We start from the raw sequence: 14,843 nt of genomic DNA, 5'->3' as shown, positions 1-14,843 counted from the left end.
TTTTACGAATCCTTGAAAAAGGTTTTGATGGATGATTCAGCATTACCAAAAATACCTTCAGGAACTGATTTTTCCATCGGTCTTTTACTATTTGACTCATTATTAGCTTTAATCTCTAGTAGATAAATAATGAAAATACTGGAATATATTAAAAATTCCTAGACAAGCCCAACAATGAATTGATTTTTAGCTTAAACTTGCAAATTACGGGCACTTTGGAACCAGTGCGAAAAAAAGTTTCCCGGAAGAACATACATGTGTTGATGATAGAATGAATGGAAATAAAGAAACGGAATACACATCCACAACACAAAACAAATCTAGTCCCCCATTCACATACATGTAAATCTCACACTACTCCACTGGGTGCTCCGCCACTCATCAATTATCAATTTGGTAGAAGAAAAAGAAAAAGGAGAAGCTATGTGAAGTGACGTACAAACAAAAAAATCAAGAAATTGGAAGGAGCAAAGGCAAAAGATGGACAATTGAAGATAACAAATAAATTGTTCTTCATGAAAATGAATAAGTTGTACGTGGAAATCAACGCAAGTTGAAAAAGAAAATGTATAGACAAAACTGATTCAGATAACTACTAATCTACGGCATAAAAACATTGAACACCAACGCAATTCAATTTTCTCGTAAAAAGGTTTGCCTTATTCATAGTCTGATTTGATCTTTCAGAACTTGAATGTAAAATGATAAAATAACGTGAGAACAAAAGAAGAAGTTTTTCTGGGAAAAATTCTGAAAGATTCAAAGAGTTTCAAACAGAACATTGAAAGGAGTGAAAGTTGTAATTAGATCAAGTTCGGGGGGACGAAATGTTTGTTAATTGGCATCCCAACTAAATGTTTATTCGATTTAAAAGTGCTCTGGATTAAAATAGAATTGACCGAAAAAAGAGAGAAAGAGGAACAAGGATAGTTCAAAAAATCGGACAATTTTAGAATGAATTTTTGAACAGCGAAGAGCTGTTCAAAACAAGAAAACCTGGGTTGATTTGAAATTCTCAATGCAATTTTCGACTGGTGTGTAAGTTCTGAAAATTTGTAAATATCATTTTTTGTTGACCTGAATATCATGTTTAGGTCCGCAAAAAATGGGGTTCGTCTAAACGAAATTTTAAAATGTGCTCTGATTTTTTTTTTAATTTTTGAATAAATATTACCTTCTGAAAGAACTAGGAACATCTACGCTTACAGATGGAAAACTCCTAAAAGCAAACTTCGAACTCATTTTTTCACTCATCGTGTTCTCAGTGCTATAGTAAACCTTGCAAAAAGCAATCATTCTTAACTTTCGTTCATCAGACACAGGCTTTATCCCTATTTTTTGGAAACATTAATAAATGGTAAGGTTATGTAACAAGGCCTCAACCCGTTCCCACTTTTCTGTTCCATTCCACAATATTCAATATAATTTACCAGCCGTTCGCACGCGCTGAAGCGCGTGCTCCGACTGGCGTACTCAAAATTGAAATCAAATTCTAAATTTTCTAAGCCTTCTTTGCAGATGGAACGTTTTTTCCCTGGTTACCGGAAATTTTCGAGCAACATAAATATTATATAACTAAGTTCTGAGCAATTACAACTTAAAACCTCAAGTTTCCTGGAACTATTTCTAAATTTCTTGAACGTATAATTTTCTCTACGTTCTTCAAATCATATGAAACATTTTCCGGTCCTTTCCGAAAGTTTTTGGCGAGCGTTTCTGAAAATTATAACAATTTTTGATATTTTTTTAAAATTATTGAAACTTCAGAATATTCTAGGAGTATCAAAACTTGAAGAAACACCGTCACGCGCAAATGCATACACTTTTTTCAACGCGCTGCGTGAAAATTCCTCTTGCGATTTCAAAGTTTTTTCCCGCCATTTCAGTGTCCAATGAAGCGCGGGGTCGAGCCAGAACCCTGTGTAGAACTTTGCAGAAGTTTCTTGAATTTTTCCACGAAATTGAACATTTCAGAATTTTATCGAATTTTTTAGAGAGTTCTGGAACATTGCAGACTTTTCAAGATTTTTCTAGAAAGTTCTGGAATATTCCAGAATTTTCCCGAATTTTCTAGAAAATTCTGGACCATTCCAGAACTTTCTCGGATTTTCTAGAAAATTCTGGACCATTCCGGAATTTTCTCGAATTTTCTAGAAACTTCTGGACCATTCCAGAACTTTCTAGAATTTTCTAGAAAATTCTGGACCATTCCGGAATTTTCTCGAATTTTCTAGAAAGTTCTGGAACATTGCCGACTTTTCCCGAATTTTCTAGAAAATTCTGGAATATTCCAGAATTTTCCCGAATTTTCTAGAAACTTCTGGAACATTGCAGACATTTCTCGATTTTTCTAGAAAGTTCTGGAATATTCCAGAGTTTTCCCGAATTTTCTAGAAAATTCTGGACCATTCCAGAACTTTCTCGAATTTTCTAGAAAGTTCTGGAATATTCCAGAGTTTTCCCGAATTTTCTAGAAAATTCTGGACCATTCCGGAATTTTCTCGAATTTTCTAGAAAGTTCTGGAATATTCCAGAGTTTTCCCGAATTTTCTAGAAAATTCTGGACCATTCCGGAATTTTCTCGAATTTTCTAGAAAGTTCTGGAACATTGCAGACATTTCTCGATTTTTCTCAGAAATTGGAATTTCCCGCTAAAATTTTTTTCATTGAAAACTTGAATTTCCCGCTAAAATTTTTTTCATTGAAAACTTGAATTTCCCGCTAAATTTTTTTTCACTGAAAATTTGAATTTCCCGCCCAAATTTTTTCACTGAAAATTTGAATTTCCCGCCAAAATTTTTTCACTGAAAATTTGAATTTCCCGCCAAAATTTTTTTCCCTGAAAATTTGAATTTCCCGCCAAATTTTTTTTCACTGAAAATTTGAATTTCCCGCCAAATTTTTTTTAACTGAAAATTTGAATTTCCCGCCAAATTTTTTTTTACTGAAAATTTGAATTTCCCGCCAAAATTTTTTCACTGAAAATTTGAATTTCCCGCCAAAATTTTTTTCACTGAAAATTTGAATTTCCCGCCAAATTTTTTTTCACTGAAAATTTGAATTTCCCGCCAAATTTTTTTTACTGAAAATTTGAATTTCCCGCCAAAATTTTTTCACTGAAAATTTGAATTTCCCGCCAAATTTTTTTTCACTGAAAATTTGAATTTCCCGCCAAAATTTTTTTCACTGAAAATTTGAATTTCCCGCCAAAATTTTTTTCACTGAAAATTTGAATTTCCCGCCAAAATTTTTTTCACTGAAAATTTGAATTTCCCGCCAAATTTTTTTTCACTGAAAATTTGAATTTCCCGCCAAATTTTTTTTTACTGAAAATTTGAATTTCCCGCCAAAATTTTTTCACTGAAAATTTGAATTTCCCGCCAAAATTTTTTTCACTGAAAATTTGAATTTCCCGCCAAATTTTTTTTCACTGAAAATTTGAATTTCCCGCCAAATTTTTTTTTACTGAAAATTTGAATTTCCCGCCAAAATTTTTTCACTGAAAATTTGAATTTCCCGCCAAATTTTTTTTACTGAAAATTTGAGTTTCCCGCCAAAATTTTTTTCACTGAAAATTTGAATTTCCCGCCAAAAATTTTTTTCACTGAAAATTTGAATTTCCCGCCAAAATTTTTTTCACTTAAAATTTGAATTTCCCGCCAAAATTTTTTTTCACTGAAAATTTGAATTTCCCGCCAAAATTTTTTTCACTGAAAATTTGAATTTCCCGCCAAAAATTTTTTTCATTGAAAATTTGAATTTCCCGCCAAAATTTTTTTCACTGAAAATTTGAATTTCTCGCCAAAATTTTTTTCACTGAAAATTTGAATTTCTCGCCAAAAATGTGGGTCTCACCGCGAAGGGTCTCACCACGATGGGTCTCACCACGAAGGGTCTCACCACGATGGGTCTCACCACGATGGGTCTCACCACGAAGGGTCTCACCACGATGGGTCTCACCACGAAGGGTCTCACCACGAAGGGTCTCACCACGAAGGGTCTCACCACGATGGGTCTCACCACGAAGGGTCTCACCACGATGGGTCTCACCACGAAGGGTCTCACCACGAAGGGTCTCACCACGATGGGTCTCACCACGAAGGGTCTCAACACGATGGGTGTCACCACGAAGGGTCTCACCACGATGGGTCTCACCACGAAGGGTCTCACCACGATGGGTGTCACCACGAAGGTGACAGGCCCCGCCCACAAACTCTCACTGACTTTGGGTGTGACGTCACAGACTACAAAGACTACATAGACTACAAACTATGGACAGACGAACTGTATTTTTTAATATATAAGTAATGATATTTTTCCTCTTTTTCTTCTCTTATTTTTATGTTCAAATAAACGTATTCAATAATAATAATAATTTCAAACAATTCAGCAGTTCACTTAATTTTTAGCAAAAAAACATTATTTTCCCATATTCGTTCTTATTTTCCATATATTTATGTATGATTCAGAAGAGAGCTGTGAACTTCAATCGAAGCGTGGGAAGTATCAAGGGGCCTTCGCAGTTATTTTTTTTGTAAATAAGACCTCAACGAGTTATCAATTATTCTTCATGTGATCAGCATCGTTACACATTTTTTACGTCATTCAAATAAAATTTTGAGGGAAAAACAGAACGTATAAGATGATTTCTAAAAAAAGACGAATAAAGGTCAGTGAAGTGAAATGGTCTGTTACCTTCTATCACAACCCACGCTATCTTTTTTCATCAAAAATCACAAAAGGATCAGCAGAAAAAAATGTAAAGCATTACAAAATAAACTTTTAGGTATTTTGCTAATAAGGATTAATCTAAAAAATGAAGGATCAAATCACCTTTGTAATAGAAAAATAGAATCTTTTCTTCTTCAAATGTAGTTTATGTTTTCTTATATTTGAAAACAAAAAGAGAAGGAGCTTTGGGATAAAGTATGGTCATAATTGTCCTGGTGATGATGATGATGGTAGGGGTGGAAAGCAATTCTAGATTCATGTAAAAGTGTGTTCCACTACATAACATGTTCATCGCTGTATAAAAATGGGGGGGGGGGGGGGGGGGAACTTGTGAGTTTTTTCTCAGTTATATTTTAGAAAAATAAAATAGGAAATTTTAGCTTCGGCATTTTATCAATTTTCTTACAATTAGAAATTTATTATTTGTCTAATAACTGAGGAAATTCGAGGAAATTCGTCAGAAAACTTACAACACTAAAAAATTACAGAGAAACTTTTATCAGAAACCATGCAAATTGCCCGGTTCCAAGCCGGTTAAGATAGAGATATTTGGCCTATTGCAGTGTGTTTGCTGATTTTTTATTTAAAAAAATATTTAAGAAAATACTTTAATATTTCTCGTCTGAAAATTTTACAAGAAAAAAATTCAATAGAGCTTTTCAAACAGTTTTGAAAGATTTTAAACAATAAATAAGAATTTCAATCTTTATGATAGTTAAATTTTTTTAGAGCCAAAGCATTTAAGCTTTACGTAAAACTTTCTATGAAACATTCTGAGTATTTTACGCTTCAAAACTTACATTTTTTGAGACTTTTTGTCTTCTCCAATGATAAACTTTCAATATACTTAATAAGATTTAATAATATTTATTTGCATTATTAGAAAAGAAACCGTCAAAACAATAGTTTAATCAGAATTCAAAATGTTGTTGATTTTTGTTTCATTAGCTCATTGGATACTTTGAGCATCAGCAGAAGCTGAAAACGAAACGAAGAAATGAAAGAATGAACTTCTTCCTCTCAGGCAAGTTTCCAATCTTTTCAACTGACGAGAGCAACTCTCTTCATTCTTTTTTCTTTTTATTGCAAATCCACATTGACTAATCCATGGAACATTTGATTTCTCATTGTTTGCAATAAAGTATTTCGAAAAATCAAAAAACAGGATATTGCAGTGAACCTGAGAAGCTAGATTAAATAAATAAAATTTCAGGCTTTTCCTAGAAACTTTCGTAGTATTAAATTTTGATTTCTGCAATAGAATGGATGTACTACGTAATCGAAAAGTGTGTTTTTGACAGCGTTCAAACTTTCAAAATTCAAGTATCTCTACATCAACTGTCAAATTCAGAAGGTTCAAAATACATGATCACTGTCATCACATGAGCTTGAAATGAGCAACGTCTAGGCACGAAAGAATGGATGATTGGTCATCGTGGAGCAATTTTGCTCTCAAAAAAGAAGAAACGATAGCTAGGAATTCATTCATCTATACATTTCGGGAATCAGAATTCGAATCAGAATCAGACGACGGTGAAATTTGTAAAAAGGGCGCCGACCGCCCGGTGATGCTCATTGAAGAGAAGCATAACAATTGAATAATAGAACATTTGATGAAGCGACACCGCCAACCAACAGCACATGAAGATTTTTTGTTTGGTTGATTTCGGAGATTTATTATATAATTTGAAGAATTCTTTGAAAGGTGGGATCGCTTTTTGTTAGAATTCGGATTAAATTTTTAAAAATTGTATTCGCCCGTTTTTTGTACAATGTTTTACAACTTTATTCATTGAATTGCTTTCCATTGCACAAGTACATATATTAGGATTATATCAGTAGAATAAGTTTAAATAACGAAAAACCGATAATTTCCTAGTTAAACAGGACAGAATAAAGAGGGCTGACTGATTGAGTCCCATTTTTAACTCGAATTTCTTAATTGAAATTGAAAAACCCACTAATAGTTTTTTTTAAATTATTGTATTCAAAACATTTTCTTTATAAATTGAACAAGGCAAACAAAATAAACAACATTCTTTGCATCGTTATCAACACAAAAAACTCCGTTTGAAAAAGGATTAGCAAAGAAGCGATGAAAAATGATATCAGAAAAAAAATGCCGGGTTTCTGGTGACAATTTCAGCACTTGAAAACATTTAAAAATCTTGATCCGCTTGGTTGCTAGAAGACCTTTAAAGAAAAATGCACCAAAACACACCACAGAAAAATGGGGGCATTTGTTTCACCGGTCTCTGTGATTATAGCCGTAGTATGGAATTATGTGTGCAGAAAGTAAGTCAGTTGAAATTTTGACTGACATACCAAGGGTGGGCAGCAATTGCAATTCGGCAATTTTCCAAAACTGCTGTTTGTAAAAATGAACTGCAACGAAACAACTGCAAATTTAAAAAATATGCTATATGTAAACTCAATCTTTTTTGAAGAAATCCCTTGAATTTCTAGTCGTATCTTTCAAAAATTTGTATGGCCAACCACCGGTACAATCATTTTTTCTAGGAATGATGTCGAACGTTTCTTTACAAGAAACTATTTTATATGCTCTCCTATTCTCTTTAATAATCATTGAAAAGACCCGAAGGTGTGAGAAATGGGAATTGGGTACTCGACGAGTGTGAGCACAAATCGGATACACATTATACAGGAATTCGGGAAAACCTATGCAATGAAGCGTAGATGGATTTGTATCCGAAGAGAGAGGGACCTCTAGTCAACACATGCTTCGAGTTCGTTGAGCCGTCGAGAAAGTAACACAACGTCTTCAAAAAAAAAGAATGAGTTGTCATAGATGGTGAAAAGAAGAAAAAGACGAAGGAGAAGGAAATGACAGTAGATCTGGAATTATTTCAAGATGAAAAAAGTCATAGAAAAGAGAAAATGAAGGAAGAGACGGAACGAGGTTCAAAAACACATGAATAAATGGACAGGGAGTCTCAGATGTGTTTAAGGACACATATGCTTCTTTAATAATATAATTAATGAAGATAGAAAAATGGATGAATTAAACAAATATACAGTGTCTAAATAACCTAATTGTTTGCCCTTGTTGAATCGGATATTCCCGGAAAGTGTTCTAACTATTTTTCTTAACACATTAACAGAATCGTCTCTCAAAAAAGACAATCCAAAATTGTTATACTGAAACAATTCAGATCGCCTTTATTCTAGTTCAAAGTGCATTTCTGCCGCTAAATTTCTGTAGTGATCAAATTCGAATGTCCTCTTCAAATGACATCGGTTTGATGAAAATTTAAAACATTATAAGGAACAAGAGTTTTGGCGTTTTGGCGAGGTTATATAACCAGTCAGTTATATCAGTAAGAATAAAGAAGTAAAAATACGAAATTTCCAGAGTTCGTTGAAATTTGTTGCGAGAAGGCAAAAAAAAAAACAAGAAATAGGCGGAACCTGTTTTCAGCGCGTTTCATAGTTGAGGTTCTAAATCTTTTTTTTTTAACTTAAAAAAAGAGATACCACAAAGTTGACATGAAACTAGGCTCCAAAAAGTGCTGACCTTGAAAAATCTGCTCTCAAAAAATGTTAAGCGGTTTTTTTTTCTCCAAAACGGCAGTGACCAAAATAGTAATATGTATGGAAACTACAATTTGGTCCAAGGGACAAAACTCCAATATCTTCCAATTTGGAAGACTTTGAACTACGGATCACTGAAAAAGTGTCAGAAATCTCTGAGACTCCGTGTGGCGTAGTCGTAAAGGAACCGACGATTCGATTAGTTAGGAAGTCGCTGAAGACAACGTTTTCTTTCGTATGAAACAAATCAAACACGGATGACGAAAAAGAAAAAAAGAAAGAAATCAGAAGTAGGTAACTACCTCAAAGAAAATGTTATGGATGAGGAGGATGACTACAAGTACTTCTATTCTTATTATATGCACTTGAAATATTTAAATTTCACATTTTGCAGTTGTAAGCCTTCTTCAAAATATTCTCAAAAATCAAAAATCAACCGCCCTCTTGATTACACTGCTAGACTTTTGAGTTAAATTAAATTTTGTTGATTTAATCTTTGCATAGTTGTTTTTCTATAGTTTCAGAATAAAACAAGTAATCAGTATATCACTGTTTGATCTCCAGAAAATGCGGCAACCTTTCCTGTTGCGTTTTTTACTGGTATCGTCTCAAAAAAAAAACCGTTTACTTTCATTTGTAATTCACTAGTCAGTTAATCAAAAATACATTTTATGCGTAGAAAACAAACATTCCAAGCCTGAATTATTTTTCAAGTCACATTAAATTTTAAAAAATGGTTGAAGTTGTGGAAAACGACTATTATATTTAATTAAAAAAATAAATTATTACATTAAAACAAATAACAATATTTGAAAAAGTTGTTTTGAAAAACTGAAAGTCAATTTGCAAATTTCTAATGATACAATTTTTTGCAAAATTTTTCTGAACACTCTCTGCTCTTCAATAAAGTTTTCGAGTGTTTTGACCACCTATTCGTTCTGTTTTTTCACTTTTTCCACATTCAGTTTTGAATTGTGAAGCATCACAGGGAATGACGCTTGAATGTGTCAGCGAACGTATATAGAACTTGTCAAAAACTCATCATTTTTCTATTTTATTCTACTATTTTTATTGACTGAATTGTTTCGTGTTGTAGCGGTAGTGTTCCACTGAAATGGAACATGTGTGGTCTGAATTAAATAAAATCTGAGCTGGCAGTAGAAAGAAAAGAGAAAAATAATATTTGCAGTTGACCTGAAGCAGCTATTGCTCCCTAAAAATTAGGTAGATGGAAGGAGACGCGGGAGTGAAGATCACTAAAATTAAATTGTTTTTGGTGTACAAGAGAAAAGAATAAGAGATGGCAGAGAAAGAGCAGTACATAAATTCACAAGGGAGTTTCTCTGACGGGAGCATTTTTGAGATTAAAGGGGCGAAAAAGTTCAGTAGACAATGGTTGTAGAAGTTAGAGAAAGTTTAGAAGAACTTTTGATTAAATGCTTTCGAACAATGAGAAATCATAGTCATTCCAGTTAGACAAGAAATAAATTTCAAGAAGTCCAAAGATGAAAATCGGATTCAAACTTATGGTAATTTTAAACTTTTCGTTGAAATATTTATGATAATAAAGGAGTAATATTTCAGAAATGAGATAAATACTAAAATTAATTGGAAGTTTGGTCTAATTCAGATAAAAATCCATAAGATCTAAAAATATTACAAATTAAAATATGCTTTTCTAACTAGTAAGCCACACCGATTAATTTCAAGTCACTTTTTTCAATGATTTTCTATACTTTAAGCTACTTTGTAGGAGTTTGTGAAGATTTCTAAAAAGTTTGATCTCGAATCATTGATGAATAAAACTTGGAAAACGAAAAAGCACTTTGTGCTTTTTCTCTTTTTTTTGTTAATTTCTCACTTTTTAAAGGCTCTCTCAGGACAAAAGACAAAGATTAGAGTAAATATCAACGGCAATTATATTGCAGTAGTTTCATAACTTTTGAAGGTCTAATTTTGTATTTTGAACTTAAAAATTGAAGAGATGGCAATTTGGAAAAAAAATTATACAGTTACTAACGACATACATATATATTGGTTATCGGGAACTCAATTGAAATGTTTGATAATAGGAATGTTAGATGACAGCTCTGACTTATATTACTAGAATAAAAAATACTAGAAGCAAGATTCACGGTGACAATGTTTCTGATCTGATCAAAGACTAAGCTTCGAATCCGAAAATAGCGAATCGAATTTGTATTATCAAACACTTAAAAACGAGATGATTTTGAAATGCATATCAATCACATTTCTTTTCCAGACTGACGCGCCCAAATACATCTGAATACCAAAAAGTGACTGGTTGAGTCAAAATGTGTTTTTTTTTCTGCTCTGAGCGACGTACTCTGTGTTGTGAATAGCATTCACAAAAGCCCACAGAAAATAGTCAAAAAAGTATGGAAGTAGAGTGTAGAGAAATCAGAACGCGTCACTCAAAAATTTGACAGATCGACTCACGGAACATCAACGTTTTTTGGTAGGGAGTAAAAGAATGAAAATGGGTGTGGGTAGTCTACGGGTTGAGAGTTAGAATACTTGTTTTGTCTGCATTTTGAGACCCTCATAGTCTTGACAATGACTCTAGAAAAAAGAAACAGAGAGAGAGAGCAATGAGGTTTCACAAAAAAAGAACGCATAGACATCTTCAACTGTTTGTGGAATAGATTCAATAGATGAAGTTAGTAGCGAGAAAATAACTTTTTTCTCTGGATTACTGTCTCTTTTTCTAGAACACTTGGGTTAGGCCAATGATTCTGAAAATGTAGAAATCCATTAGATTATTTTCCAAAAAAGTTGGACCTTGCTAGTATAACTTTCAGTTTTCATTGTGAAACAAGTGTATAATTTCTTTGGTAAAATTTGGAACTATTACCGAATTTATTACTAAAGATATATCAGTTTGTGGAAACTTTTCATTGTCGGCAAAAATATATGGAACCAATTTCAATTGTCCTATTTTCTAGATCAAACAGAGCCATATCATTTTATTTTATTTATTCCGTTTCAATTCTTTTATAATTTCCTAACTTTCAAACACTTCAGTTTTTGAATTCAAATCTCATGTTGGAAAAGTCCTTTTGAAAATCACTATTTTGTGAATACAGAAATATCGACACAAGACATTTTATCAGTGTTTATCTTCCTACATTGTAATGCAATTTGAAAAAATATAACAAAAATGAATACTGCTACTAACAAACTCGGAGCGATCAGAAATTGAAATATAGTTACAGTGAAATAAATGTTGAAGGATGGACAGTGTGTGTCAATGTTTTTTGAGTATCTAAAACTAGAATTAGTGCAAAAATGGAAAAAATTTGTTTTTTAATGGAAAGAAAAATCTTGAATGTTATAGCTTCAAATACTTTTCCAAACGAACGAATGAGGTCGCAGCCTAATGTCTGATTTCATCCCAATATCAAAATACCAAAACCAATTATTTATGAAAAATTATTACGCAAATTGTTGCAAAATGAAAACGATACTGAAAATGCAATTTTTGTGGAAATTTGCGTGAATCTTGAATACAACCGTAAAAAATTCTCTATCATTATTTATTGTAGAATCAAATTTTCATATAATTTGAAATTCTTCGTGGAAACAGTTCAAACAAGTGGCTGAAGTCGTCGAAACAAAGGTTAAAAACCATTCAACTGGAAACAGCTTCGGATTTACATCAAAGTTCAGAAGGAACTAAAATGTGAAGATAGAGACGTTGCTCACCGATACCCTTCTCTCCTTGAATTCCCGTTTTGTGCAGCAACACAGGGACTTTTCTCAAGAGCAAGAGCAAATCGATTGAATTTCCGTTCTTTTTTACAACTTCTCATTTTATTTTTCAAGTATTTTTTGCAGCCGTCACTGAGAGGTAAGAAAATAAATGCAAAATGAAAAAGTTAAGGAGAAATTTGAAATGAGACCGGAAATTAGAAAACATGATGACGACGAGAGGGCTCTTTTTTTACAATTTTTTTTCGATCGAAACACTAAGCGAAAAGAAGATGTTTGGACATTTTAAACTTACATTTTCAGTGAGCATTAACTGAAAATTAAGTGAGAAGAATGAATGAAAGAGATAGTTTTTATAGGCTCGTTAATCGTGTTCAATCCCAGACGAACATAAATTGAAATTTTGGATTCAAAAAATACATTTGTTTGTGTTAGAATAACAATAAACGAATATTTACTGTAGAAAAAAACTGAAGAAAACTAAAAAATAATAATATAATGATACAAAAACATTATTAGTCGAATACCATGGGACTGTATAGTTTTGTGTTATTTGACCCACTGAACAAAATAATGTGAGCGCCACGAGGTCTAGCAAACGTCTACCAAAACGGATATGAGTCAGTCATTTCCAGTAACTGGAAACCGAGTGGAAAATAGAAGAAAAAAACAAGGTGAAACGAACGTAGAGGTGTTTTATTTCAATTTTGTGCATTTTAAAGAAAATAAACGAAAAACATCAGATATCACTTTCCAGGAACATTTTCAGGATGGTTTAGATACACAAGTAGACGTCATGGAGTCTCTTTAATTGTTATATTTTGTCAGGGCAACTTTTTTTTTTTGTGACAATTGACTTAAAGGGGGAGTAGCGTGACTAGGGATTTGTCTTTAAAATACCAGAAATAATCTAGAATTCGAAAATACCACAAAACAAAAAAAGTTTGAGAACGACGAAATATTTAAACTTTAAAGCTGTGATTTTCCAACGTGTGCTTCATTCCTTATTTGAATTCGCTTTAAAAAAAGATCTGCAATACCAATCAACGATTTGATGTACAAATCTTTTTCATGTGTCCAAATTAGGCAAAAGAAGCAGTTTTCATTTAAAAATATCAATCATTACATTATGCAAAAAACATTAGAAAAATAGTTCAAATCATCGCAAACGCGAAACCTCTTACAGTAATCCGCGGATTCTTTGAGTTTGTATTTATAAAATTTCCGTCCACACTCAAATGCTTTTACGTTATTTTGAAATGAAAATTTCTGCAAAACCGAATCCACTTTCGAGCAACATAAAAAAGTTCTTAAACATCAAAAGATCAGGCATTCAGTGTCCTTCATTCAAACAAAAATCTTGACTTCAATGTAGTTTCTATTCACTCAATAGGCCAAGAAAACACACGAGAACCACAAATTTTGTGGGATAACTTACTGGATTAAATTGAATTCAACTTTTTAAATGAAAACGAACGTATGGAAACTCTTATCGAAACTGTAAAAGTCGAGGAATACTGGTAAAAAACCTGAATTGAACATCACGGCTCTTTTTGAAAAACAAACAAGTATCGAGACAAGTTCTTCCATCGACATCCGACGAGGAGTCGACAACGCATTTTCCGCCCGCATGACTTGTTCTTCGAATCTGAATCTGAACTCCTCGACCAAACTTCGTGAAATTCGAAAAGGAGAAGAAGGTTAAGGAGAGGTGTGCTTTCTGTCACCTTTGCACGCACTTCCGGTAATTCGAACAAAAGTATTATTATGTTGTTGGAAGTGTGAAAGAAAAAATAAAAATGTAAAAATGAATGAAAAACAGAAACGTCAGAAATTTTTTGTTTTGTTGATTTTAATAGAACAAAATACCGAATTTCTACAGTGAAATCAAAGAAATAAATAAAACAGACTTTCAGCCAATTTTTTGTCGAAAAACATGTATTCCCAGTTTAAATTTCCTATCGGATTTCTTTTTTGAAAACTAGAACTCCGAAATTTGCGCCAACGACTCGCAAGGAATGGTCTCGAGTTTTACGAAAAGTGTGTAATCATAGCCTGGAAAAATTATAGTTTTTAGCAGTTGGTTGATATCATCAAAACTTATTTGAAACATATTTTCAATAACAGTAATTGATAATTTATCAGTCAGTTAATTAAAATTAAATAATTTTCGTTGAGTTTCCAAATTTGGTAATCTCTTTTAAACATTTTCATATTGCTACGGAAAGTTTAAAAAGAAAAATCGGGAGGAAAACTACACGCAGAATGAAAAAAAACAAGTTTATGTCTAAAGATCGCAACATCAGTTCCAGATGATATATGAGTGTTTGGGTCAAGTCTTGTGAGTTATTACCTCATAGTGCTCCTATAATACTTTTACAAGGGTTGAGTGGGTGGGCCGCTTACCCTTTCCTTTCTCAACTTTTTTTCAAATAGGTCAACATATTTTTAGACTCTTCAAGGTGCATAACACACTTATTGAAAAAAGGGTTGAAAACGTGGAAAGAGTCCCGGAGATTGAAATTGGGGCGGGGGCGCATTATAATTGAGAAAAGGATGAGAGGAAGACAACTTCCTTCTGGGAACTAAAAGTTTTATGACGTCTGAAGAGGAGAAGCTCATGTTTGAATAGGTATTCCAAATAGGTGTCTAAACGCCTGTCTGACCTGTCTCGCGTGATCAGTCTTGGAGTAGGCAGGGTTGATGTTGGTGCCGCTGCCTGAATCTAAGGCTCCATTAAATCCCTATATTATAACAACAAATAACTTAGATTGCAAATAATAAACAGCTGCCTTTGAGAAAACAATCAGATTGTACCAAACAACAAA

At 33.0% G+C, this 14,843-nt stretch overlaps 1 non-coding gene across 1 annotated transcript; it reads left to right on the top strand.

Annotated features, from left to right (window-relative positions):
- The first annotated feature begins 7,371 nt into the window (after window positions 1-7,371).
- K09G1.6 lies at window positions 7,372-7,451 on the top strand. Its single transcript, NR_069203.1, has one exon. It is a non-coding gene; the product is annotated as an Unclassified non-coding RNA K09G1.6 (non-coding RNA).
- Window positions 7,452-14,843: the final 7,392 nt, after the last annotated feature.

This window comes from Caenorhabditis elegans, chromosome V, assembly GCF_000002985.6.
Source record: "Caenorhabditis elegans chromosome V".
Taxonomy (NCBI): domain Eukaryota; kingdom Metazoa; phylum Nematoda; class Chromadorea; order Rhabditida; family Rhabditidae; genus Caenorhabditis; species Caenorhabditis elegans.
Note: the sequence above shows the minus strand (reverse complement) of the source record. Positions and strands in the feature narration are given on the sequence as shown.